The sequence below is a fragment of the Sarcophilus harrisii genome, chromosome 3 (genome assembly GCF_902635505.1).
Source record: "Sarcophilus harrisii chromosome 3, mSarHar1.11, whole genome shotgun sequence".
In the NCBI taxonomy this organism is placed as follows: Eukaryota; Metazoa; Chordata; class Mammalia; order Dasyuromorphia; family Dasyuridae; genus Sarcophilus; species Sarcophilus harrisii.
Window position 1 is genome coordinate 277,094,425 of NC_045428.1, and position 23,552 is coordinate 277,117,976.

A 23,552-nucleotide genomic window follows, 5' to 3' on the forward strand; every position below is an offset into this window, starting at 1 on the left:
TGCTGGACTTAAGTGGTTGCTATGGATATCTTTTCAAACCTAGGTTAGGGTAATGATTGCCATGTGCTTAAATGTCCTTAAGGAGAGAGTATTTAGCACCTTCCCTCAAAATAATTAAGCTTGATATTGCCCTAGTTTCCTTTTCTACTCACACCTGATGAGTTTACTATATTCCTCTATCCTTATAATATGTTGTTTTATGCTAGTAGCCTCTGGTATTCAAGCTGGAACCAGTAGTTAATTCTACATATGGGAAATCAAGCATTTAAAGTTCCTGTGTATGCAAACATGCAAGTGTTCTAATGACTATGTATAGGATAGGCTCTATTACATTTTCTTTCTCGTTCCAATATCCAGTAGTATTTTAAAATTTGATTCATATTATTCTGAATTGGACAGAATATGAGGCTTTGAAGAAGGGAGGAAAAAAAAAGGGCTATTAATTTGGTATTCCCTTAAACAGCCTCTATCATCAACCTCACTACTTAGAGATAATATGTGAATGATTGATACATAGAATGTGATAATGTTCATGAACTTAAGTTTGAGAGAAAAAAGGGATTTTAGAGAGAATCTAGGCCAGTTATCCCATTTTAAATAAGAGCAAACTGAGACTTAGAAAATGGTAACTTCCCTAAGGTCATTATAAGTAGTTAATAAGCTAATAAGTAGCAAAGACATGATTCAAAAACTGAGTTCTTCACTAACTGCAATACCAGGACACTCTCTACTTCTACTTTCACCCTGTTTTCCCTAGTACTCAGGAAGGACAAGTGATCTTTCCCACTTCATGCACCTAGAATTTCCCATCTATGATAAATAACTTATTCTTTTGATCAGAATTCCTTTTAGTGTGTCATGATATGATGGAGAGAAAGAAGGCTGACTAATCCTATGAGCTGTTCATTAGTTCTATATCTTTCTACTACTCCCCCAGATTCTGTTTCTTAGTTGAACTCAGAGACTGTTTTCAGGCTAGAGAAAGTACATCGTTCATTTAGCCTGTACATGGGGTTGATAGATTTACCAGAAGCTCAAGAGTCTTAACTTCAGGGGCTGACTTCATTCTTTGATGAAAGGGCAGGGGGTGCAGTATGCTAGAATTATGTAAAAACATTGTCCCATGCCATCCCATTTTTTTAAAAAAAATTCTTCCCTATAGGCTAATGTTGAGTTCTTTTTTCCACTTAGAAGTGCAGAAAAACAAAGCAAAACCTGACACTTATGTTCTCTATAACACACTAGTTTATTTCAGTGGGAAAATAGTTCATTAACTTATCATTCAGTGAGTACAGACTGACTCAAAAAAAATTTGCTAAAATACTTAGGATGTTGATCACCTATTAATACCTTTTCAGATTTAAAGCTTTGGCCAGATACAACTTGAGAAACCCTAAGAATACACTTTATCTTGCTGCATACATCATAGTAGTGTAAAGTATGTAAGGTTTTTTGTTTGTTTCAGAAGTAGAAGGGAAGAAAAAAGTTAAAATCTTTATTACTCATATCAAGCCTCTAATATAGGTCAGAGGTCTGACATTTGGAATCATGGTTCCTTTCCAGTGCTTTTAATTAGTGTTAGCCTTCCTCAGTCCCTCTCCCTTTCTCTCAAAGGATCTTGGGAGTCTTACTGCCAATGATTGGTGTTATTGATATTATTATGATATTGGTATTGCAAAAGGTGTCCAAAAAGCAGTGATTTTGTCCTCTCGTTTTCATTTTGTCATACCAGTAAATATTTGGCACCAAAAATACTGGGGGGAAGAATGGGAACAAAATCCCAGAAGCCTATTAAAGAGTTGTATCTAATGTGAATTTTAGTTTGAGTGAAAATAAAAAAGGACTGGTTTGTGTTTTCATACTGGCTGTTACTATAGAATCAATCACAACATTTGGAAAATAATACAAAAATGCCAGTGCTTAGCAGGCAAGGATCGTCTCCCTTCACTGAGTAAAGAGATAGAGTTGCATTAGCTTTATCAAGTTGATAATACATTCATTAATTTTGAAAATTATAAACATCAATTTTAAAATAACTCTTCTTAACTTATAGATTTCCTGAGAAATAGGAAGTGATTATCCATCCTAACAGAATACAAATTTAGAAATAATTTTCGTTTGAAATAGAAGTGGCCTTTAAGGTAAGTAAACTAGGAAAGGGCTGTGGAATGTTGAGATGTAATTGGGGTGGAGGTAGGGGAATGAAGTCTTACTTTAAAAAAAAAAAAAAAAAGTCCAGACTATGGGAAGTGCAGCTGTAAAGAGTTTTTGATAGAGGTTATGATTTTCAACAGGCTAGCTGCAGCTTATGATACAGATGATACTTTGGGCATAGCTGAAACAATAATTAATGGTTTCTGTTTTCCTTCTCTATTAAATTCAAAAGAGCAGAATAACCTTTTGCCTAAGGCAGGAATTTTTTCCTCTTCCAATTACAGCCTATACCAAATAAACAACTTTGTTATTGCATATTCAGTATTTCTTCACAATGGCCTGGGTGTTGGCCATTTTTTCTTTCTTCTTATTATTGTAGGCTTCTCTAAGCTTAAAATAATAGTTCTAGGGAAACATTTATCAGTACTAACTTGCAGGTTCCTTAACCTGTTTTCAACCTGAATAAAAAACAAATTTTTCTCTTGAGGTTCTGGAAACAAGAGCCTCTGATTGCTCTACTACAATGCTCTACTAATTGAGACAAAAGTGGAAGATATTATTGTCTTCATGAATTTATAAGAACTTGATAATAGCAGATAATAATAATATGCAAGCATAATCCAGGTTTGGGGAGTATAAAAAATTTACAGATGTTAAATTTCCTACTGTCTGTTTTGTCTTTTCTTTTAAAATTTAAATTTTGAATAAAAAACATACACAAAACAACAACAAACCAAATCTGAGCACTATGTTTTTATGCTGCCCTGTTTAATCTTTAATAACAGTAAACGAGGTGGGAGTGTTCACAGTCCATCAAATGCAGAGGTATCTTTAAAAACTCAGTTATGTTTATTCATGTGTCAGTAAGCTATGCCTGTGAAACTCTTAGTCTCCACTATACATACTATAAAACACAGGGGTGAGTTTTAAGAGGAAATAGTTCTGTCACAGTAGATTTAATTTTTATGTCTTCTAATATATGTTTAGTCCAAGTACAGCATAACCAAAAAAGCATATTACTATTTCATTCCAACTACAATATAGCAGCCAATCTGGTTTCTCAACTTGGAAGAACTTTATACTTGTCATTAGAAGAAAAAGAAATTCTGCCGAGTTTTAATTTTGGGAAAACAAGCCAGTATTATGCATATTTTTAGTAAGCTTGCCGATTGTGTCTTCTTACACTACATCAATATTAATGTACAGCTCTTTCCAGGTTTAGATGTCAATTACATTTAAAATCCCAACATTTTACTAAATAACAAAATACTTCTTGTAGACATACACTATCAAGAAAGCAGTTTTCTACAGAGCACACCTTGATCCAAGATTATTATCTTAGAGTGAAGAGATTTAGTGCACTTATCCAGTAACCAGAGTTAAAACAAAAAAAGTTAGAACTCAAAGCTCTGGCAGTTACTTCCTCTTTCCACATTGACATTTGCATGCTCTATTCAGAAGGGAGAAGTACTGTGTATAGATAGATATAAGCTCGTTAAATTGGGAGCCTCGGGTTCTAAGACTTAAATTGGTTTTACTTTCATGTTGAACATATGGTAATTTTTCAGCATGTTCTTAATGTTTAACATGAAACTTGGAATTCAATCACTAAATCGGTAAAGAGTATACTTTTGGCATATGTGCCTTTTGTCACCAGCCACAGAGATACAAACGCAGGAGTCAGTGAGTGATTTACAACTCATCTTTACTTTTTCTCAAGAGTTATTTAAATATAGGCAGTACTCCATGTGCACTCACTTGGAAAGTCTGTGTAATAACCTAACACCCCCCCCCCCCTTTAATATTTAAAATCAAATGCCTTTTCCTATTCTTCTGCAGCTTTTGTTTAGGATAAATTGAGAAAGATTTTCTACAAGGGTTAATGTAACATACTTTGTGAAACTTGTTTCCAGCCTGCAATTCTGAGAGCATGTTCAAAGAAAGAAAGGGAGAGAACAGACCAATCTACATTAGCTCAGTTCTCTTTCTGACAGAAAGGCCCCTTGTTTTCTTAAGAAGAAAAGAAAAGCCAGCTTTCTCTGTCCTACCTTAGATGTGTCTGCTGTGAAATCCCATGGTTTTGCCCCTGCTCCTTAGTGCTGAGTCCTCTCAGACAGCAGAGATGTGAGCATTCCAGGACTTGTACTAAACAATGAGAGATAGACTCTTTGCATGCCCCAAGCCTATGGAGCATTACGTCATGGCATTGCCATATAAGGAGCTCTGTGTTGTGCAGACTCGTCGTGTCTGACTAGTGTACTTTAGTGATAGCCAGAACTGAGAAAGCTTATTAATGGGTTCTGGCTCCCACTGACGTTCAGGACTGTGTGAAGTATTTCATTTGTCTGTCCAGTTCACAGGGAAAAGAATGCACAGAAGGACAAGCTGCATGAATTCCTTCTCTTTTTTTATAATAAAGACACTGAAAGTTGATTAGGTTAATTACACCACATACCTTGGTTCCCTAGCTTTCCAAGCCTGGAAGGTTTTTGTGAATTGCCTTGGGGGGTTGGAAGAAGAGATAGGGAAGAAGAAATAGGCAAGTAGGTTGAGGAGAAAAGCCTCTGAAGGTGATTTAAGACCTCAAAAAAAAAACCCACTAAAAAAACCTTCTCTTTGTAAAGAGTTGGGGTCCTCAGAGGATAGTATTTTATTTCCTGATGATGTAACTACCAAACAATTCCTCATGTGATGATGGGAAGGCCAGATGAAATTTTATGTTTTTGATATTTTCCCCCCAAAATGAGCCTTTCCTCTCCCTGAGGGACCCCCCCCCATTTCTTACATACCCTTATTTTAGTTAATTCAGTTAGAAGTGATCAATTTCCTGAGAAATCTTTTTAGGAAAAATAAATGTCTTGTTTTACATTCACAAGGAAAACAACAATAGTAAGATTTATCTTAGGAACTATCTTCCTTATTATTCCTTCATTCTGTTTGTACAATTTCTTAACACCTCCCTCCCACCTCGCATACAAAAACAATAAAAAGGTGTTTTCCTCAGACAAGAAGAAAATATAATTGAATAAAATCTGCAACCTTCTAATGTGGGAAGTTTGCTTATAATAAATCCTATTTAGGGTTAATGAGAGTTATCCCTCCTAATTCCTGTGCACAGGAATTAAGTTCTAAAGTTAGGGTTCTCACTGAACTGTACAGTTTTGCTTAGTAAATTATAGATGTGGCTGCTTTATTTGCAGGCTGAAGATAAATTGAGTGATTTTAATAGCTTGAATCTATTTAGAAGCTCTTTAAAAATTGCATTAAAGTAGGATTGCTTCCTAATATGATGTACATATGTCTATAGAATTATTGTTTCCATATGTTTGGCCAAATAAAAGTAATGAAAATAATGTGTTTTCTATTATGTGTGTTCATGTGTTGAAGTTTTAGAAGATTAGATAGGAGAGATGATTTAGAATAAATATATAGAGTAGAAATTATATACTATATTTGACTTGATTGTTTATTATGGGCTTGGTTTAACTGTTTCTCCATTGGATATTAAATCACTAGGTATCATCAAGACAGAATTTATACTGACTTCCATCCTTTGATTTTTTTAATAGATTTGTTTGCCTGACTGGGAAGGATGAACAACCATATCCTTTAGTCAAATTTAAAACTTAATTTGTAAACATCTTTCCATTAGCTTTTTAAAGACTAGCGTGGTGTTGTTCATTGTTAGTGAGAATTTCTGTACTCTGAATTCATAAAATACTTACTTTACCATCATTTTATTGGTCAATTCTCCTTTATGCCCCAAGTGGATTGAGAAATCTTTAGGAGGCTTTTAAAGCCATATCATTACAAGATTGGACATAGTGACTCTTATGAACATTATACGAGGCATAAGCTATTTTGGCAGTAACTCAGCCCCAGACTGATTACAGAACTTCTAGTTTAATTTACTCAGATTTTCTCTATCTTGAGTTTACCTTTGACTCACATATAAGTAATAGTGTATATTTACCAGTATGACTCTGCTATTGGTATTTTTTGTTTGTTTGTTTAAGTGCTTTGTGTTATTTATAATTTATTCTATTTTTTTAGTTCAGATATAAAATAAGTTAGACTTACATTTTCCCCTCTCCTTTACATGTAGCAGAATCAGAGAAGGGGATATTTGAAATCATCTTGCCCAAAGTCTCCATGTTATAAATGGTGAAATCAGAAATGCAGATAAGTTAACTAGATGAAAGGTAAAAGAGGGAGGCAGAAAGGAAGGAAGGAGATGGGAAAACTGGGACTGATGTCCATTTCTAGGATACCATATTATTCAGGTTCTAGGCTAAACCTGACAATATGACACCCAGAAGTCAGATCATAAGCATTTGATTTGCCTTTGAAGGAAATGATGAACATGTCCTACCTTAGGCTGCTTTTTGGCTAATTCAGCCACCAGGTTAAGGTGTGGTGCTAAGAAAGCGATTTCGCTAATTAATGCATTCCCCAGCTAATTTGCCTTCATAGCCATATTTTCATTACCCATGTCCAACTAGCCATCCTACAGGACTTCATGCAGGTCATTAAAGTTCAACAAGCAAAAGAATGAGTAAGATTCAGTGCAAATCCATTTCTGTTATGAAGATTGAGGGGATCTTTTAAAGTGAATTCCTTAGTGCTCTGGGTCAGAAGTGTCATCCTGTTGACTCATATTTGAACAAGGTCAGTTTAAGCCTCTGAACTTTTCTTGTAGTATTTTTAATTTTTTTCTACATGTTCATTCCCCTTATGAGTTATGTGTAAAAATTCTTTTGTTCATTGTAGAACTGGGAATCATTCACCCAAACTTGACTGTTTATTCTTAATTTTACTGAGAAGCATGGCATAGGGAGTTCTGGAAGATATAGGTTGCTCATGACACTAGCTGTATGACCTTGAACAAGTTTTTTAAACCTCTGAACCTCAACTTCCTTATCTGTAAAATGAGAAATTAGTACCTATTTGTTATTGTTGTTCAGTTTTTGTAGGTCTGACTAGTGGTGACCCCATTTGGAGTTTTCTTGACAGAGATACTGGAGTGGGTTGCCATTTCCTCCTCCAACTCATTTGACAGATAAGTAAACTGAGACAACGCTCAGTGAGATGCCTGGGATAACATTTATGTGATCTGTATAATGTCTGAGGCCAGATTTGAACTCTAGGATGAGTCATCCTGACTCTAGGCTCTGCTGTATTACTGCTGTGCCACATGTTGACATACAATAACTATAGCCTTTCAGAGTGTTATTATAAGGCATGAAATAATATGCATCCAGTTTTGTCTTTTCATTTCTCTTTTAGAGATGAATTCAAAGAAATTGTTTAGTTGTATTTATTTACTTGCCTTTGCCCCTTCCCAAGTACTTTCTTTATGCAAATTTAAAATAGAATTACTGAGACTCAAGTATTGCCTAAGGAAATAAAAATGTTACTGAATTTCTTATGCCCATTCTTTCTCTTTGCCATACAACTGACAATTTTATTTTTATATACAAGAAGTTACAGTGCATCTTAAAATTTAAATCTTTCCTATCTGTGGTCATCCTGAGCCTCTTCTTTATCAGTAGAATTTTAATATTTTTATCTATGAGGAGTACTGAAATTTTTCTTCCAAACTAAATGCTTTCTGAAATGTGGAGGGTGATATATAAGATAGTGCTGAATTGCTAAGAAATATTATTAGTTCTATACCAACATTATACAAATAGCATTTTGCAATATAATAATGATAATTGTTATTTAACTATTTTTAAATGCTCTGAGAGTGCAGTAGGCACTTTACAAGACAGGACTCTTCTAAATTATTTTTTTAAATGGCTTCAATATTTACAATGACTACTATAATACAAATAAAATTAACTTTGAGAGGCCACAGATTTCTACTTAAATATAATAGTCATTATGAGTACTGTAGTTATCACAGTTAACAGGAAAGCAGTATGATGTTAACATTAACATTCAATAAATTGTTTTCAGATAATGTTCTTTGAGGTGAGTTTTATTTGGATGTTTATTGGGGTAATGATTATGTTATTAAAATATATTAAAAATGTCTCAATCTCTCCTTAAATTTTTTAAAGAAAGTAACCTGTTCTTCCTTTCCTTCTTTTTACAGATTTCATTTTTCATTCATTATAATAGCTGCCTTATCTTTCATCAGTGATTTGGACCCGTCTTCTGTCATTTAAGTCCAATAAAACTTAGATTAACCCAAACCCTAAGCTCCCTTAATCTTTTTTGCCCATTCTTTCTTAGGGAGTTCATAGATAAAGTCTCCACTTTGGAGTTGTCTGGAAGAATGCTTATTCTAAACTTGAAACTGTCATCATCATTTGTCTGAAACAATATAAAAGCACTAAAAAAAAATCTTATGTTTATGTTGAGGAGTAAATTAAGATTAAGAGTAAAATGTGGAGAACAGAATGGGAAAAAAGGAGATGGGTACAGGAGCTCCTCAATTCTGTGTTGCATTAAATTCCCTGTTTATAGTTGGTGTTGGCCAGAGTGTGACCCTTAGCATTAATTTATTCCGTGCCACAGTACTCCCTCACATGTGCAACCCTCTTGCAAAGCAGCTGTGCCCCCGTGCATTAGCCAAGCCTGCAGTCGCCTGTTTCCATTTGCTCTACTGCCACACAATTCAATAAGAGAAGGCAGAAGGTGATTTTTGAACACCAAGTAGAACAGAGAACTTGGCGCCAAAAAGGAAGGCCGGAATAGAAAGTCTCACTGTGTAATGAAACCAACAAAAATGAAACCTACAAAAATGCCCTTCTGTCCCATATACTATCTCTCCTCCAATGTGTATGTGTTAACAAATATATTAATACAAAATGTATAGCAAGTCTATATGTTGTAAAAGTATCTCTCAAAATTCAGGTGCTTTTAACCACATCATTTAACTGAATGACTTTAAACTTTTGCATTTGATAAACCAAATCTTTTGCTTCCCATATTTAAGATTTGTAAGTCCATTTCTGTTCCCCAACATATCACTTAATCCCTGTGAGCCTAGGACAAGCTGTTCTCTGAGTCTCAGTTTCCTCATCTGTAAAATGAGAGGTTTGGGCTTTAATGGGCCCTAAAGGTCCTCCTGGCTCCAAATCTATGTCAGCAAGTTCTAAGTGATATACTAGATAGAATTCTGGGCTTGGAGTCACAAAGATTCATCTTTGTGAATTCAAATCAAATGGCCTCATACACTTAATAATTATGTGACTCTGGGCATGTCACTGAACTTTGTTTGCCTTAGTTTCTTCATCTGTAAAATGAGCCAGAGTAGAAAATGGCAAGTCATTCTGTATCTTTGCCAAGAAAACAAGGGTCACAAAGAGTTTGATACAACTGAAAAATGACTGAATACTACATGATGCCCAGAAAAGCCACCTAATTTAGGCTGACTCCATTATTAGTTATCAGGCTATATTGTTAGTCTCATGATGCTATTAGATAATGTTACTCCTTTTAAAGATATATTTATGTATTCAAATCTAGCCTCAAACACTTAATACTTTCTAGCTTTGTGACCCTAAATAGGTCATTTAACTCCAATTGCCTCACTAAAAAAACTAACAAAGAAAAACATGTTTACCCCAAATCACTGAAATTTAAGGGAGGTTTTTGTGTACTTTCATCATCTGATTACTTTTTTGAAGAGCTTGCTGTGCATTCTCTCCAGAAATGATTGCCTTGTAGTAAGTACTCTATTTTCAACCAACATTAACTGGTATTTGTAGAGAGCCCTGTTTGGTTTCTTCCTCCATATAAAGGTTGATCTTGAGTCCAAAGGTTGAGCAACACAAACATGGAGCCTTGTACGTAACAAAGAATCTTCTATTTAATAGAAAATCTAATAGACTGAGTTTACACAGTAAGATATGAATTAGCTGCAAATACCCCAGTGAGAGTGCCAGTAGGTCAGCAGGATGACTTGGCGAAAATTAAGGATTGATAAAATGACTCTACCATAAGAGAATTAAATGGGGAAGAGGAAAGGCCTGCTATTTAGGTTCTGTAAGTTTGCTTATTTATTTCTGCAAACATGTTTCGTTTCCTTAGTAACTAATAATAGTTTTGAGAAATTGTTGTACTCACAAGTATTACTGCAGGAGCAAAAAATAAAAATTAAAAAACCACCAAAAAAAAAATCCCAAACCCCTAGAATCACAGAAGTTAGAGATGGAAAAGACCTATTAGGTCATTTTCTTTGTCCTTTGCCAGTACAGATTGTTCCCAGTGCTTTATCCAATCCATTTTTAAAGTCACCATGTCAAATAGTTTATGTTTATTATACTTTTTTTTTAGTAATGAACTTTTGAAGAAAACAAATGTGGCAGATTGTCCTTTTATATATATATGGAGCTACCATTGACCAAGGATAAACTTTTTTGGAGAAATCCATAGGTATCAATTATAGTAAAAAGTGATTTTATTTAAAGTGAATGGAAAATACTTTAGGGTATCACTAAGCTGTTTGGCCAGAATTAAAAAAGAGAGGTAGATCAAGTTTAACGATTCCCTTTCATCTTTGGAAAATCAAATATTCCTTACATTGATTAATTCAGGAAATTAAATAGTTTTACTTTGTTAATATATATAGCTTGGTAAAATTGGCCTTCTAATTTGAAAATGTAAATCTACCAAGAAATAAATAAAGGACATGTATTTACGTATGAATTTATATAGCTTTTTCTTACATATAAACATACACACATTTTATATGAAGGGAAAATGTTCAGATTAGTAATTTCTTCAAGTAAGAATTCTGATCATCTCCTTCATGAGTCTGTAATGGTATGGTTTTTAATTCTGGATCTGCCTCTGATAGTATAGATAGGGATATGGACCAAATCTGTGATTTCATTGATTTGGGGCTCTCCTGGATAAGGAAAATACCCCTATTTTTGCAGGTCTGTATAGAGTTTTAGATAATTGGTTAGGGCCATTTTATATACACATACACACACACACACACACACACACACACACACACATACACATACCACAAAGACAGTCATTATGTATCAGTAGTTGGACTTGAACCCATATTTTCTGTTAACAAGGCCAGTTCTCTATCTATTGTACCATGCTGTCTCTTGAGCCATATAGCCATGAACAAATTGCTTCATCTCCCTAATCACAGTTTCCCCACTTGTAAAAGTTGGATTTCATGGTCTACTCATGCTGAAGGAAATGTTCTCTTTCCCTCCCTTTCTCCTCTTCTTCCTCTCTTCCCTTAGTCTCCCTTTTTCCCTGTCCTCTCTTTTCCTCCCTCTGTCTCTTCTTCTCCTTTCCTTGCTGCTTTCCATTTCTGTACCCAAGGGCTCCACTTCCACTTTAGCCATGATCTCATTATTCTATAGAAGTTGTGCTCTCAAAGGTTACTAGTAGTCTCAAAGACTACTTATTGTGTCAAGATCCAGTGACCTATTTTTTCTTTCCTCAGCCTAATTAGCTTCATTTTAGCCTTTTATACTTTTGACCACCTTTATCTTTTGGAGACTGTCTTTTTGGCTCCTAAGACTTTGATCCTATCTTTCTAATTACTGTTTCCTCTTACTATTAGTTCTTTTCCTGATCTTCAAACATGGTATTTCCCAAGTTTCTGCCCTTCATTCTTTTTTTTTCCTTACATGTTTTGTTTCTTGACAAACTGATATTCCAACTAAATTTATAACTCCAGTCCTGGCCTTTTGCTTAAATTTTGATCTTTATCTCTGTGGGCCTAAAAAGACATCTCCTGTTGGATAACTGATTTGCACCTTAAATCCAACATATCCAACACTGATATTTCTCTCACATGCTTTTTGATATCATTTCTGTTATCAGCAACATTTGCATTTTGATTTCACAATCATCACTCACTCATTTCCCATGTTTAAAACTTTGGTGTTATTTTTTACTCTTTATTGAATGTTCCTGTTATGGGAATGTTATATAATGACTTTGCTATAATAATAGTAACAGATAGCATTTACTTGGTGATTTAAGATTTGCAAAGCACTTAACAAATATCTCATTTTGTCCTTATAACAACACTGAGAAGCAGATGCTGTTATTATCATCTACATTTTACAGATGAGAAAACTGAGGCAGTCACTTGTTCAAGGCTGTTCAGCTAGCAAGTCTTCAGGGCTTCTTCATTCCACAGCAAGCATTCAATTGATTATGACACCTTGCTGCTTAGAACACGTAAGCTGGGGCAGAAAAAGATGCCTGAGTATAACTCACTCTTCTCTCATCTTTTTAGTTATAGTAATACCAGCCTTCAGTAGACTATATCCTCATCAAGGCTGGTTGTTTTTTTTTTTTCTTTTATGCATATGTCTTTACTCATAGTCACATAAACAATAAAATTTCAATTGAAATTGTGCAGAAAATAGGGTCAAAAACTTGGATAATCTGCTTTGCATGATCATGAATTTAATAGCCACTTCTGGAAAGACAGCAAGACAATATTCACTTCAACCAATGGAAAAACTTTTCTGGTTTTTGAAAGTCTAATGCAATCTGCACCTTACCCTGTTGCCTCTCCCCGCCAAAACCAAACCAAACCAAACCAAAACTAACAAAAGTAACAGAGAAACAAACATAGGGCCTCTTACATAGGAAATCATAAATTTTTAGGGTTGAGATGGTTTTAAAGCCTGGATTTGCTTTAATTCTGTCTAGTTTCTGATAAGTAATGTTAAATATGGTGACTTTGACTATTCCATCTCTAAATATTTTTATTAGCATTTTCAAGGCATACAACTATCTAAATGATAGGATGGTAGATGAATGAGAAGGTGATATTTTCATCAGAATGGCAGCTAGTGATTGACTTTCAAATCTTGTCTGTTGTTTAATTGTGTGTGTCCATGGCAGAAAACAAATTTTCCAGTTCTTTAGTTGATATCAAGGAATATATTTATTTATCATTTATTGAAGCTACTAAAAATATCACCTCTAAATTGTAATCCTTGTTTATACTTAAGAGAGTCAGGGCTGCTACTATTGATAGGATATCTGAGAGAAAAAAATATTGTTTTCCTCTTAAAACTATTATATCTGTTTCTCAAGGTGATCAAGGGAAAAGGAAAAGAAGCTATGTGTTTTAAAATATAGCAGCTCTCTTTATAGTATCAATAAGTTGGAAATTGAGAGGATGCCCATAAGTTGGAGAATGACTAAATAAGTTGAGTTGTATATGATTTTTTGGAATATTATTGTGCCATAAGAAATGATGAGCTGATTGAATTTAGAAAAATATAGAATGACTTGCATGAAATGAGTGAAGTGAGCAGAACCTAGACAACATTGTATGCAGTAATAGCAAAACTATTCGAAGAACAACTGTGAATGAATAAATTTTGAGTATTATAAATACTCAGATCAACTTATAAAAGAAAATGCTGGTATATTTGTAAATGTGTATAGACACATGCACACTTTCCCCCTCTCCTTTTCCCTCTCTCCCCTCTCCCACTCCCTCTTCTTTTTCCTTCCTTCTATAGTCCAGTATAGAGAAGGTGGGAGGAAGAGAAATAGTTTGAAACTTAAAATGTGACAAAAAAAAATTTTAAAAAACAGTATGAGACTATGAAAACATACTGAAAGGAGGGTATATTGTAAATGTAAATGTCTATTGGAATTCAACCTGTTTGGTGGGTAATAATTTATTTTAAATTCATCTGTCAACAAATATTTATTGAGTGGCCAGTCACTAAATCAATTATATATACTACAGGAGTTGTAAAAGAATTATGAGTCAATTAGTTGCTGTTAAGGAACTAGATACTAGCTTGGGACATATGACTAGCACACTTGAAAAATTAGGCAGCATTTAAGTGATAAACTGTAAAATGGTAAGTAAAGATGTAACAGGAATTTAGAGAAGGAAGATACATCAGTCTAGTCTTGAGTATTCTGGGAAATGCTTCAAGAAGGTAGAATTTGGGCTCTTTGAACTACAGATAAGCTAATACAGTAGAAGAGTAGAGGAGGAGAAATTCTAGGTAGAATAACAGCACAACAGATACCAAGGCAAGGCTAAGCCTGGGGTGTGTTGGGGAGGCCACAAGTAGACCTGACAGACTGGTGGCCTCTCCATATGTGATAGGAAATAAGAAGCACTCAGTTCTAGTCTTTAGTCTGTAATTGAATAGCTTTTTAAAAATTCATTTCCCAGTCTGTAAAATGGAAATATAAATAGGAGGCAGCACAGCACAATAATGCTTTGGATTTAGAGGCCTTCCTCCTTCTCTCCCTCCCTCCTTCCTTTCTCCATCCTTTCCTTCCTTCCTCTCTCCTTCTCTCCCCCTTTTCCCTCCTTCCCTTTTCTGTTCTCTCCTTTCCCTCTTCTCCCATCATTCCTTTCTCCTCCCTTCTTCCTTCCCTCCCTCTGTTTCCTCCTTTCCTCCTCCCTTCCCTTCCCCTCATTCTCCCTCCCATCATTTCTTCCCTTCTTTCTTTTTTCTTTCCTCCCTCCCTTCCTTTTATTACCTGTGTGGCCTTGGGTCCCACTTGTAAAATGAACAGATTAGATTAGATGACTCCTGATGTAAGATGATACAATAGAGTGCTGGGCCTTGAGTTGGGAAGACCTGGGTTCAAATGTGGTCTGGGACATTTACTGGCTGTATGCCCCTGGCCAAGTCATTGAACTTCTGTTTGCTTCAGTTTCCTACTAAATTGGGACCTCACAGAGTTGTTGTGAGGATCAAATGAGATAATATTTGTGAAGCACTTAGTAGAGTGCCTGGCACATAACAGATGCTATATAAATGTTTATTCCTGTCACCTCCCTTTCCCTTCCTTCCCTTTTAGCTTACCTGTGATCCTGTGATATCTATTTAGTACTATTCTCCTTTCCCCAAGGAAAAGAAATTTAATTGCACTTCTCAGTTAACTAATTATGATGTCCTTTAGTATTGTTAAAAATTTCTTCTTTATGAGTGTCCTAAAGAGTATTAGTCTGTTTTCATTACAGTATAACTGTGACACTGATTTCTCTTTCCTAAATCAGTCTTATTGACTTGGGAGGTAAGGCTATAGGACTGAGATTGAGATGTAAGATTCTTAGGTTTTTATAATGACAGTAGATGTGTATCCACATTAAAGAAGATTCTTATCCTAAGTGTCTAAGGAACTACTTTAAATTGCTTCTAAAACTTGTCTTTTGTTGTTCCATCATTTCAGCCATGCCCAACTCTTTGTGACCCCCTTTAGGGTTTTCTTGGCAAAGAAAATGAAGTAATTTGCCATCTTCTTCCCTAGCTCACTTTACAGATGAGGAAACCAAAGTTAAGTGACTTGCCCAGGATCACATAGCTAGGCCTGGAATTTGAGACCAAATTTGAAGAAGGTGTATTTTCCTGATCCCAAGCTCTGCACACATATCTATTATGCCAGCTAGCTGCCCTCAAATTCATTTATCTGCATTCAAACTAGAAACTTATGTTGAATTAAAAACACTTATATGTGGAAAAAGAGCTAAAATTGTAATCAAAGAAGCTAATTTCAAATCTTTAATTTGCCGGTTGTTTGACTTTAGAATAGTCACAATTCTCTGGATATCTGTTTCTTTAACTATAAGATGAATAGAGGAAATAATGAAAGTTAAATAAAGTACATCAAAGCTTCCTTTTAGGCTCTAAAATCTATGAGCTCATGAAATTTTTAGCATTTGTGTCTGGAAATCTGTCAGAAAAATAAAGGTCTTTCCTTTGTCCCCATTATTTGTTGTTGACCAGTATATTATTCCTTTGGTATAATTGTTGTATAATATTTAAATTGGAGAATTTAGAAAATTTTGGAAAAAAATATTGTTATGTCATTTCCTCTTTTTCCTCATTATTTTGGCAGGGGATGTGGTGGAAAGAGGATCTGTTCTTGTGACTTTATTAGTCTAGAGAGCACCCATTTGGAAAAATCCATTTTGAAACCATTTCTATTGCTACAGATATGATCAGCTATCTATAATTCATAGTCTTAGAGAATTTCCTGTGTCACTGAGAGGTTAAATAATTGCCTAGAGCAACACTGCTTGTTGCTAGTCAGAAATAGCACTTGAAACCAGAACCTCTAAACTTAATGCTTTCCCTCTCCCTAACTTTCCTTTCCCCTGAATATAATAAATTATTTACCTGGAGGACATAACTTATCTTCCTAAATTGCAGAGGGACTCGTCATCTTGTTTTAAAAAAAAAAAAAAAAAGAGTATGTAGTAAGTATAGCTTTCTTTCAGTTAATGTCTTAAAGACCACGTGTCTTCACATGTTGCCCAGAAGGTTTGTAATTCAGATACAGGTTGAACTAAAGGACATGTAAGGTGTCTTCAAATTCCAGCAGTTTTAGATTCTATGACTTCCCCCCACATTTTTGTAGGTTGGGTGCTAGCTTTCATATCAGTCATTGAATATTTATTAAATCTCTATATGTGGCCTGTGATGAGATTCAGCATATTATAGTGGGTCATGAACTGGCCTTGAAGCCAGGAAGACTTTTTTTTTTTTTTAATCTCATCTCTGGCATATACCAGCTGTATGACTGATCCACTTATATAACCTCTCAGTTTAGCACATAGTCAATCAATAAGCATGTATCAAACACCTAATAGGTGCCAGACATTGTGTTAAATGCTGGGGATACAAAGAAAGACAAAAAGACAATTCCTGCCCACTAAAGACTCAATAGTTTAATGGGAGAGACAATCTCCAAACAAACTGTATGCAGGATAAATAGGAAATAATCAACAGAGGGAAGGTGCTAGATCAAGAAGCATTGGAAGAGGTTCCCTTTAGAAAATAGGATTTTAGCTGAGTCTTGAAGGAAGTTAGGGAATCCAAGAGGCAGAGATGAGAAAGGAGAGCATTGCATGCAGGAGGGACAGATAGTGAAATCACCTGGAATTAGGTAATAGAATGGCTTGTTTAAAAAAAAAAACAAAAACAGCAAACATGTCTGTGTCATTGGGTTTAAGAGTACTTAGTGTGGGGATAGAGGATGGGAGCAGGAGAGAAAAATATAAGGTTTAAGGAGACTGGGAAGGTGGGGGCCAAGATCCAACACACCTTTGCCACACACCTGGAAGTGCGTGATTGGGGGGGGTGGGGAGGAGGGAGGGAGAGGGAGAGGAAGGGAGGGAGGGAGAGATTGTGTGAGAAAAGGGTTATCTGACCTGTGCTTCTGGAAATCACTTGAGCAACTGCATGGAAGATGGACTGGAAATGGGGTGTGACAGAGAGAAAGAGGAGGTGATGATGATACTAGGTTGGAAGCCTGGGGGGACCAGAAGGATACTTTGAGGAGGAAACACAATAAGTTCAGTTTAGTTTAAAAGGTACCACAGAACATCTGGTTGAAATGTCTAATAGACGGTTGGAGATAGAAGATTGAAGATCAACAGAGAAGTTAGTGCAAGAGAGGCAGATTTAAGAATCATCAGCATGGAATCCATGAGACAGTGAGCTCACCAAGTGATATAGATGGAGTAAAGAAGAGGACTCAGGATAGCAGGGGTGACCTGGAAGAAGATTCAGCAGGAGGAGGATAGGTAGGAAGAGGAATAACCAGGAGAGAGCAGGGTCAGAAAAACCAGAAGAGAAGAGGTGATAAGGAGAATAGAACCATGGATTGTAGAGAAGTGAAGAATAAGGGCTGAAAAAAGACTGTTGAATTTGATAATTGAGAGACTTTGAAGTGGTCAGTTTCGTTGAATGATGAGGTTGGAAATTTGACTATAGAGAATTAAGAAGGGAATGAGAGAAAAGGAAATGGAAGTACCTATTGTAGAAGATCCTCTCAAGGAGTTTAGCCATAAAGGGCAAGAGAAATAGTTAGCTGGAATAAATGGATCAAGTGAGAGGCTTTTTTTGAGGATGAGAAGAGGACATGAGCATTGTGTAGTAGTAGAAAGTGGCCCTTAGACAGGGAGAAATTGAAGATAAGTGAAAGAATAGAAATCCTAAAAGGGGTACTTGTACACAGGAGGCAGGTTGGAATGGGATCACCTGTGCATGTAGAGATTGGCTTTATTAAACAGGACCACCTCATGTAAAATAGGGTTGGGGAAGGGATAGTAGCAGAAAGGCCTCTGTGGTGCAGGGAGCTTTCTTATCTCTTTGTTTCCTCTGCTAGTGAAATCATGTGTGAAATAGTTTTTTCTGTCTCTTGGGCTTGGTCCTTTATTAGATACTGGAGAGGCAAAAACAAAAAAACCAAGGCATAAGTGATCCCATTGCATCCCATTTTCTCCAGCAAATTGATTCCTCTACAATCTCTCTTGCTAATCTCCAATCTCTCTCTTTCTCCTGGCTGCCTCCTAGGTGAGGCTAATACTCTTTTGTCTTTCATTCTCAAAACACCTTTCCTTGATATCCTCTCTGGCTATTGTCCTATATCTCTTTTCATTTTCCTGGCTTCCTTAAGACTATCTATAGTCAGTGTCTTCACTTCCTTTACTTTCCTCTGTAGTTGGGCTTCTGATCTCATCATTAGCTCAAAACCTATTCTCTCCAAAGTTACCAATGAACTCTTTATTGCCAAATCTTAAGATTTTTTCTTACTCCTCATTCTTCTGGAGCTCTCTGTAGTCTTTGGCACTGATTGTCATCATCATCTCTCTAGGTTTGGGGACACTGCTCTCCACTGGTTTTCATTCTACTTAATGGATAACTCCTCATTCTTCCCTGGAGAATCTTCTTCTAGATCATACCTTTTCACTAGACTCTGTTGTTCTGATCCTCTTCTCTTCTCCCTTTATATATTTACTTGGTGATCTTATTAACTCTCTTGGATTTAATTACCAGGTCCCAGTGGAAGAATTTAGAATTCTGTTTATCTTATTCTAACTTAATCTCCAATCTTGCATTCTGGACTATTTATTAGATATCTTGAACTGGATATTCTATAGACATTTTAAACTCAACTTGTCCAAAACTAAAATCATTACCTCCCCCCCCCCCAAATCTTCTTCATTTCCTGACTTCCCTCTTATTGTCAAAATTCCACTGTTCTCCAGTTATACACTGGCAACCTGGATATTATCCTCTTATTCATTCTCTTTCACCCTCACCCTCATATTCCATCTACTGCCAAATTTGTGTCCATCTTGTCTTCTTTTGCAATATTTTTTGAATATGCTCCCTTTTCTTCTACACTCCCTCATTACATCCTGCTTATACTATTGCAATACCTTTCTCATTGACTTTTCTGTCTTGTTTGTCATTTCCTTAAATCTCTAACTCCAGTTCATCCTTTATCCAATTATCAAATTAATCACAAAGTGATTAATCCTAAACCACAAGTCTGATTAAGTCACTTCCCTAATTCAATTAATCCTAGTGGTTCCCCATTACCACTAGGATCAAATATAAAATACTCTTTTGGGTCTTTAAATCTTTTGCTTTGACAAGGAGAAAGTACATCTACTTAAAGGAATAGAGACAGGAGATAGTGGGAGATTTATCTGAATAATATGAAATTACAGTGGGAGAAGAGGAAGCTCTCATTGATTACATTTGTCTCAGTGAAATATGAAGCAAAATTTTTAGCTGAGATGGGGAGAGAGAGAGAGAGAGAAACCACAAGAAGTTTTAGGAGATGAAAAAAATTGGAAAAAATCTGCTATTGAAGAATTGAATAGTGAATTTATTAGGTGCAAAAGATTGCCTTGCTGCATTGAGGACCCAGTTGAAACAAAATTTTCAAAAATTGTAGTTTACCTACTCATAATAGCTTGATAATTTTCTCTAACTTTGTTTAGCAATGTGAATACGAATGAAAAAATTATTAATTACATATACGTGTGTGTACGTACATATATAAGCTATTAAAATTTAAACTGTCCTAAGATTTTCTGGACACTGAACACACACATATACATTATGCACATACAAAATACATACAAAATAAATTAAAAGTTAATATAAAATAATTAGGGAGGGAGGTTGCTACCAGTTGAGGGGCAAAGAAAAGGCATCATGTAGATGGTGGTGTTTAATTTGCAATTTGAATGTTAGGGGTTATATGAGGTAGAAGTGATTAGGGAGTGACCCAGCTAGGCCAAAGGCAAGAAGATTGGAAATGGAGTGCCATGTGTCATTTGTGGGGAACAAAGATAAGACCAATTGGCTGCATCTGAGTTTGGGAGGAGAGAAAATGTGCAGCGAGCCTGGAAAGATAAGTCAGGGCAAAGTTCTGAGAGACTCTAAAGGCCAAACAAAAGAGTTCATTTGTTGTCCTAGGGGCAATGGGAAGCCAATGTACAGAGTAAGGGAGTGGTACGTTCAAACCCGAGTTTAAGAGAAGTCATTTTGACGAGTCTTTGGAGGCTGTATTTGGAATGTACAGAAACTTTAGGCAAGGAAATCAGTTAGGAAGTCAATGGCAGCATTCTGGGAGAGAGTTGGTGATTTAAGGTAATAGCTGTAAAATAAAAGACTAGAGAAAAAAGGCTGGTTGTAGTTGTGTAGGTTGAAACAGCCAAGCATGGTGACTGACCAATTTGTAAGATGAGATAGACTAATGCTGAAGTTGTGAATTGGGAAACTGGAAGGATTCCTTTAGCAGAAATAAGGATGTTCAATAATTGAGAATGTTGTGGGAGGGGAAGCTAATATAAATATAATATATTTATATGTGAGATTCAGAGACCTCCAGGATATCCTCGGTAGTTGGTGATGACGGACTGGAGCTCAGGAGAAAAACTGGGACTGGATATATATAAATCTGGAAATGGATAGAGATAATAGTTAAACCAATGATAGTTGACCAAAACAGAGCAGCATGGGGAAGAAAAGAAGGTCTGGGCCAGTGCCTTTGGGCAAACTCATAATTAATGATGGAATAGAGATAATAATCCAGCAAAGGAAATAGAGAAGTGGGTCAGACCAGGAACCAGGAGAGAGTGGTGTCTGAAACCCACAAAGAAGAGAGTAGCCACTAGCTGAGGGCACTCAGCAGTTTCAGATGCATTATAAAGATCAAAAAGAGGAAAGATTGAGTTGAAACCATATTTGGCAATTTAACAGATCGTTGGTAACTGGAGAGTCTTCAATTGAGTGATAAGAAAGGAAGCCAGAAAGGGGCTTACTGAGTGAAAGGCAAGCAAGTGGAATTAAATCATTTAAATTAGTTATTGTAGAATTTTAAGAAAAATAGGATATGCCGGTCAGTACCTCCAAGAGATTGATAAGATATAAACATTGTTATAAGATGAAGGAGGGGTTTGTGTATGCATGTGTGTGTCTGGTGTGTGCGTGTGTTGACATTATACAGTAGAAGGGGGTGATCAGGGAGGTTGTGTGTTAGAGATATGGAAGGAGATAGGATCAAGGGCATATATAGAGGAGTTGGAGTCGAGCTACTTCAAAATTATAAGCCCATTCTGAACATTACTGAATGGGAATGTATTAAGCAGCTTGCATGTGCCAGGGACTTGGCTAAATGCTAGGGATTGTTGTTGACGTTGTTGAGTGGTTTTACTTGTGCCTGATTCTATAACCTCATTTGTGGCTTTCTTGGCAAAGATATTGGAGTGTTTTGCTATTTCCTTCTCCAGCTCATTTTACAGAGGAGGAAACTGAGGCAAACAGGGTTAAGTGACTTGTCCAAGTAACTGCTTAAGAAAGACCACATTTGAACTTAAGAAAAGGAATTTTCTGACTCCAGAGTTAAAGTTCTTGTTCACTGCACCACTACCTGCCTGGCACATAATAAATAGGTGTTTAATAAATATTTGATTTATTCACTTTAATTCCTATGTCCTTTGAAGCAATAGTGGTGCAATATACTGCCTATTTAAACTTCTAATAGTTCTTCTGATTCATAAAAGGTGATTGTTTTTAAGGGGTGCTAAATAAATGAATAGAATTATTGATTTTTTGAGCTGCATTTAACAACTATAGAGTTTGGAAACCCTCTAAGCTCCTTTTTTATACATGAGGAAAGTAGGGAACTTTCCCAATATTAACATAATTTCTGAGGTTGAATTTAATCTAGGTCTTGGAGTTATTACTTCAGATCCAGTGTGGCATAGTAGTGGGTTAGTTGGAAGTGATGGAAACAGTAACTCTTTATAGAAAGCAATGATGCTAATAGCATTTATTTAATGCTCTAAGGTTTCCACACTGCTTTACATATCTCTTGTTTGGTTATCACAAAAACCCTGGGAAGTAGCTGTTATTCTTATTCCTATTTTATAGATGAGGAAACTGAGGCAAATAAGGATTAAGGGACTATACCTAAGAAGTATCTGAGGTAGGATTTAAATCCCAGTTTTCCTAATTAGTTTTCTATTCATTCTGCCTCCTCGCTATGTCAAATTCTCCCAAAAGCCTATCTTTTTAACAGACTTTATTTTCTTCATGTATGTAGCTTTCATTGTGTACAGTACTGGCTTCCCTCCTATTCCCCTTTCCAATTTTAGACCATTTGTTTCCAAACTACACATTAGGAATAATTAACTTTGGGTAATTGATTTAAAAGAGATGAGTTAATTCTCACCTTGTCTAGAGTCGAATTTATAGAAAAGTAATGCCCTTAACATCATTTTAGGAAAAACAGTCTTTCTTCAAATGTGAAACATCAAATCTGTTTGATCAACATGCATACCTTTTAAGATTTATTCACTCATTTAATACTACATGTGGCAAGTCATTTGGCTTTGTAGAAATAACTAGTTACTCCAACTCAGAGTTGAAACAACCTGTCGTGAAAAAGCTATGATATTAGCTTTAACTTCTCAAATTGTAGTTTTATGTGATAAATTAACCAACGTTAGCTTTTTGACTTATATATTCACAAACTTTATTTCAGTCTTAGTCTCAGTCTCAGATATAACCTGGATTTTGAAGAAATCAAAAATCTCCCCAACATTTCCTATTCTCTATTTTCAGGACACTTTTACACTTCTGCCATAATATTTTAAAATTAAAACGGAGAAATAATTTTGAAACAAAATGTTAGAAGTTAGGAGATACAGGTCAAATTGATAGAAATGTCCCTGAAAATTTTGCTGAAACTTTCCTATTATGTACCTGACTAACCTAATTTCTTTTTGGATCCTATTTCTTGTACACTTGTGACTTTGGGTACTTATTTCTCATTTCAGTAGCTTCCCTTTTGAGATCTTTGGGGGGGGGGGGGGGGTGGACTAGGGTTAGAAAAACCCTAAAATCTCAACTCCTCCTGACCTTTCGGAGGGGCCTCACCCTCCTGTTCCTAGAGGAAACTTCCATGGGGATCTCCACCTACAATTCAATTGGAGATCATGGCCTAAGGTATAATCAGTACCCTTTATTGAATTGAAAATTAGACCTTAATTTTTATGGGTACTTTTCAAAGAAACTCTTTATTGAGCACTATATCATAGTTATTAATAACATAGTTATTTGAATTCTGAGATCTTGAGAATTAAGGAAGTAATATCT

At 35.7% G+C, this 23,552-nt stretch overlaps 1 protein-coding gene across 3 annotated transcripts in view; it reads right to left on the reverse strand.

The window, feature by feature from the left end:
* FILIP1L (filamin A interacting protein 1 like) overlaps positions 1-23,552 on the reverse strand; it is a 321,412-nt gene that overhangs the window by 49,432 nt on the left and 248,428 nt on the right. Inside the window, exon 1 of one of the 3 annotated variants that reach the window (XM_012544489.3) lies at positions 4,203-4,346. The exons of the other annotated variants lie outside the window; for them this stretch is intronic. The gene's annotated coding sequence lies outside the window, so the exon portion shown is untranslated. Of the gene's footprint in view, positions 1-4,202; positions 4,347-23,552 lie in introns of those variants that run through there. 3 annotated transcript variants of the gene reach the window in all.